Source organism: Macadamia integrifolia, chromosome 3, assembly GCF_013358625.1.
Source record: "Macadamia integrifolia cultivar HAES 741 chromosome 3, SCU_Mint_v3, whole genome shotgun sequence".
Lineage (NCBI taxonomy): Eukaryota > Viridiplantae > Streptophyta > Magnoliopsida > Proteales > Proteaceae > Macadamia > Macadamia integrifolia.
In genome coordinates, this window is record NC_056559.1 from 27,264,416 (window position 1) to 27,269,677 (window position 5,262).

Below are 5,262 nucleotides of genomic sequence, written 5' to 3' on the forward strand. Positions count from 1 at the left end.
TTGGATTATGCAAATCGGATACCTATTCCATAGGCATCCAATTGACACATGATTTGGATTAAATATCCCCTCATGCCGTCAATATGGAATTTCTCATCAAATTTTGGAAGTCAATCATGTTCTTAGAGTGAGTCGGATAATGTTCGGGCTAAATCTTTGTATCAAGAATGATTGATTATAATCAAATTAGACTTGAGCCCCACATTTTTATTAAATGATCTAGAACAATTCAAACCTTAATCAGTCGGGTTTGATTGGGCCTATCAATGTGGGCCTGAAATTGCTACCTCATGGTAGGGTGTCAGCTGATTGAGATGGATCGTTATCAATTAGACCTAGTTGGGCTCGACCAAATTCTAAGGCTGCACCATGAATGCAGACTTGAAATGGACATCCCTATCTCATGGTGTCTGATCAAATTTTAGATATCAATCATGTCTCCAGGGAAAGTTCTTGGGCCCTACAAATTTGGCAGCGGGCTGTGTGGGGCTTAATTTTTAGATCTCAAATACTCTAAATGGCAAGTGAACTTTAATATTTCGTAACAAAAAAAAACTTTATTATTATTTGGCATTTATGGTTAGCTAATATAAATTTAAATTGGAACCCACGCCCCCTAGTATATACGATATTGGTATACAGGCTGGCATTTTTTGTTTACTGGCTTATAATCATAATTTTCTTTACCACGTGCTCTAATTTAATATCTTGAAGTTATGGACTCGAGAGGATCGAGACGGTCCATTTTGAAGAATCCACGGCCAAAGTAACTTGTCATGTATTAGCTGGCAGTGATCTCTTGAATTTATTTTCCCGCCTTCTTCACTATTCAAAATATCTTAAATTAGTTTGCTTGAGCTTGAAGCAACACGCCTTGGCCAACTTTCACCCCTATATATACCCTACACCAATTGCTCTAGGTTCCTTCCGGAAGTCGTTTCGTTTCAGTTTCGACCTTTCGTGTTTCAGAAGCGGAAGGCTCTGCAACTTTTTAGGGTTTCTGCCAATCGCAACTTGAGACTTCGATCGTGATCGCCTTTCTTTGCGAGGTTCCATCATTGTTTAGCGGAGATTACTTTGGCGTTCGATCGACACAGGTTTGGTAACTTTTTATCACTCTAGAGGAATGAATCATCCGCTAATCTAAGGGAGAATCGAAGAGAGCTCTCTCATTGACTCGCGCAATGATGGAACTTATAAACTCTGTTTCCTTGCTTTATAGTCCATGGAGGATGCTATTTTGTTATCGTCTCTCTTTAGAGTTTCGGAACTGGAACTGCTTGTCGGTGTCGATCTCTGTTCTGCGTCTTCTAAGGGGTTTTAGGGTTTTCCCTTCGGCTACTTATTTTTGGAATGTAGGCGAAGGATATCTTCTATTGTTTTCTACTGTTGGACTGAAGTTTTGATTGATGGGGATATCTTATATAAAACAGTGTTTTGAAGTTAGTGTTACATCGACACCAAGAAACACGAATAATAAAGAGATAATGGATCGGTAAGACACAGAGATTTAACGAGTTTCACACACTAGTGTGGTGTGTTACGTCATTGGGAAAAAGAAGATGATTCACTATGCAAAAGAGAAATTACACCTAAGCAGCGGCGTGGGTCGACCCATCAGGTCACGGTGGATCCGGTCGAACCATACCACAGGGGCCATCGCCCTCTGCTTTCATCACAGATCTTATAAAATTTCTCATTCGGATCGCCACCAAAATATGTCGGATCGATCAATCTTCAAAACGGGTCAAGAATTCTTGACAAACTTAACAATTAGGGACTGTTTGGTATTATTTCTGTTCCAAAAACGCTGTTTCGTTTCAAAAATGAAAATTTCAGTTTCTGTGTCAAAATGCAGTTTTTAAACGAAAAAATGTTGTTTTAAAATTTTAGATTTTTATCGGGAAATTTTTTTTTTTTTTTTTTGTAAAATGGAACGAAACTGGTAAGACTTTTGGAGTTCCGTCAAATCTCGTTTTATCAGTTTTTTTTTTTCACTTTTTGTTCCAAAAAAATAGAAACGGACCATAAGTGCACCAAACAGAAGATTCCGTTTTTTCGTTCCAATAGAAGGAAAAAACTCCAGAAACGTTTTTTTAGAACGATACCAAACGGCCCTTAGTGTTTCTGTTTTTTTTCTTTTAATCGTCATGACTATTGCTGTCGAGTCTGCCGCAAGGGATGGGAATAAGCACGGTGTGTTTAATCGCTTGGGGGCTACAGCTTCTAAACCCTGAAAGTCTGTCACTACTGGAGGTCTGGGAGATGCAACAGGAATCCCTTCCTTCACAGAGAATTGCCACCACCACCCAGTATCAATGGAATGGCTTCTAATCGGCCACGGAGATCTGCTCCTTCCAACACCTGGGTCCGGAATCAAGGTGCCGGATCGCCTAATGTTCCTCGCAAAATCAAAGACAAAAATAATGGTGCCGAACCTTAGGGCATACTTTGTCTTGCGTTTTGCGAGTAAAACTATCCAATCATACTGCTGGATTGTATAGTGTTCCTGGCAAAACGTAAGACAAAGTTTGCCGTTATTGGCTCGCAAAGAAGGTATGCCTCTTGATCATGGTTTGTTTTTGCCTTATCTTCTAGGACTAAGCTTTTCTGTCACCACCCTTAGAGAAGGAAAAATTTATGGATTCGTCTTTTTTAATATGGAATCTCTTTGTTATTGTATTATGTTCTCTATTGTTGCACTAATCCAGTGAAGCTTGTTGAACAGGTTATTACCGGTGTTGCTTTTCCATCCGGTTATGATAAGCTTTATTCTTCTAGCAAAGATCAATTTGTACGTGCTTGGGACTGTCACACTGGGCAGCTGATTATGATCGTTTAATATTTAGATCTATCTGTTGTTAGCTAATTGATTAGACCCTCTATCCTCTCCTATCGTATCCTAATCTAATCTAATCTAATCTATTTATCCATCTATATTTGCCTATGTATGTCTGTCTACCTGTCTATCATATTCTCTCTCTCTCTCTCTCACATATGTGACATGCAAATCATTGTTTTGTTCAGTGTGCTGCTGTGGTCAATTTGGGTGGTGAAATTGGATGCATGATGAGTGAAGGGCCGTGGCTTTTCGTTGGCATTCCAAACTTTGTTAAGGTGATCTGATTTTCCTGAAGGGGCTTTTTCCCATATCTTTCTTTTTTATCATTTTGAAGTTTTGAGAGAAATTTGAATTTTTATTCTTTAACCACTACTGTTAGCTTAAAGTAGCTTGATTTGAGAGATATCTTCCTTCTTCTTAATTTATGGCTTGTAATGGTGATATTGCAGGTGTGGAACACCCAAACTGCCTCTGAATTTAGTCTCAGTGGACCTGTTGGACAAGTGCATTCCCTTGTTGAGGGAAATGGATGGTAATTCTTTGGACACACCGAACTTATGTTTTTTACACTCTGTTGATGAGCAGCTTCAAGTTGTTGAGAAATATTTTAACACTTTTTAGTTTTCCTAATGACTTGCAACCCCACCCAGCCCCTTTTGTTGTCTAACTATGGAAACATAAAATCATGAAGTAAAATTTCCTTCCATATAGTTTAACTCTGAAAGATATAAATCATTCCATTTATTTGCTTTTTTCAGGATGGTAAAATACTGGCATGGAAAATCGATGCTACAAGAAACTGCTTTCAACCATCTGCATCACTTGAGGGTCACAGTCTTGCTGTTGTTTCATTAGTTATTGGAGCTGATAGGCTGTACTCAGGCTTAATGGACCATACGATAAGAGTAAGTTAGTGTGGCAAAGGATGCAAATATTACAAATGTTTGGTAGTTTATATAATTTTGTGAATTTTTCCTGACCCTGTTTTCATGTTATACAGATTTTCATGTTGTGAGTTATTAATGTACTATGGATTCTGATCTCTAACATTCAAGTTTATACCTACATCTTATAGGTAATAACAGTTTATCCTGGAAATATCAGAGAAACCATGGTTTTGATGTCATGTCCTCATAGACATTGATATTCCAAATTATAGTTTCTTTTCCCAGAATTGCATTTTTCAGCTTTTGCATTAGAGATCTTGCTTATCATGTTAACCAACCTGGAATCCTGGACACACATTGTTTCTCCTTATTTGCTTTTAATGTTTCTGCATAGACGTGTTAAATCTAATCTTTTGGTGTAAACTGTTGAACTTACTTTCAGGTGTGGGACCTAGAAACTTTACAATGTATCCTTACACTGACAGGCCATACTTCAGCTGTGATGTCTGTTCTTTGTTGGATGGAGTATCTATTATCATGTTCACTTGACAAAACAATAAAGGTTTGATATGTTCCGGATTTTTTTTAATTACCTATTGGCAGGTCTTTCCTTTCAATGAATAGCCATTTATAGTCGTCCATGCATCTGAGATCTTAGCTCTCTTCCATATTTGTGCAGGCGTGGGCTGCTATAGAAAGTGGCAACATTGAAGTAATTCATACACAATGAAGAAAATGTATGCCATTTGTGGATTTTTTTTTTTGCTTATTCTTACATTTTCTCTTTTGTTGGCTCTGATTACTTCTTATGTTGACATGCACTTAAATTCGGTTTTCTTTTATTTTTCTGAACAGTAGGTCTCACTCATTAGGAAGAATCATGTTTCAGTGTTTGTATGAAGTTTTCCTGTAAGCGTAGACATTGGATCACCATGTAGTCTGGACTTATTTCTGGTCCTAGATAACATTTTTCTCATGCTGAATTTTCTTGCAAAGGGTTACAATGTGACTAGGTTCCACTATATCTTCTTAATGGTTGTTTTAGAAATTGCTAGTTTGTACATCATTGAAGTTGGGTTCCTAAGCATAGGGGCATTAAATGGTTTGATATGGGTGGATCTGTGTTCAATCTGTTGATATAACAGCTTGATATTGTATAATGGATTTGGGTAATTAGATTATTGATTCACATGCATTTTTTAAGTTCAATGAGAATGTTAATTGACTTGTTTTTCTTTCATTACAGGGTGTGCTCACCCTCTGTGGAGTGCATGATTCACCAGTGAAACCTGTCCTGATGTGTTTATGCGAAGATAATACTGTACACATTTATGACCTTCCATCGTGAGTGTTCAAGCCTCAGCATCTCATCTTTTGTTTGAATAAGCATTTGCGTTATGTTTTCCTCCCCTTCCCTCTTTTCCTGTCAGTAAATTATAGTAGTCATTTTTTCCTGCAAACTACTGAAACTCTGTTTTGTTTTGCTTTGTTTTGTTTTGTTTTTTTTTTTGTTCTGTTTTTATTTTGGTGGGG

General features: G+C 37.5%; 1 pseudogene; it reads left to right on the plus strand.

The window, feature by feature from the left end:
• Positions 1-2,125: 2,125 nt before the first annotated feature.
• On the plus strand, positions 2,126-5,236 carry LOC122074695 (annotated as a pseudogene).
• The last annotated feature ends 26 nt before the right edge of the window (positions 5,237-5,262 follow it).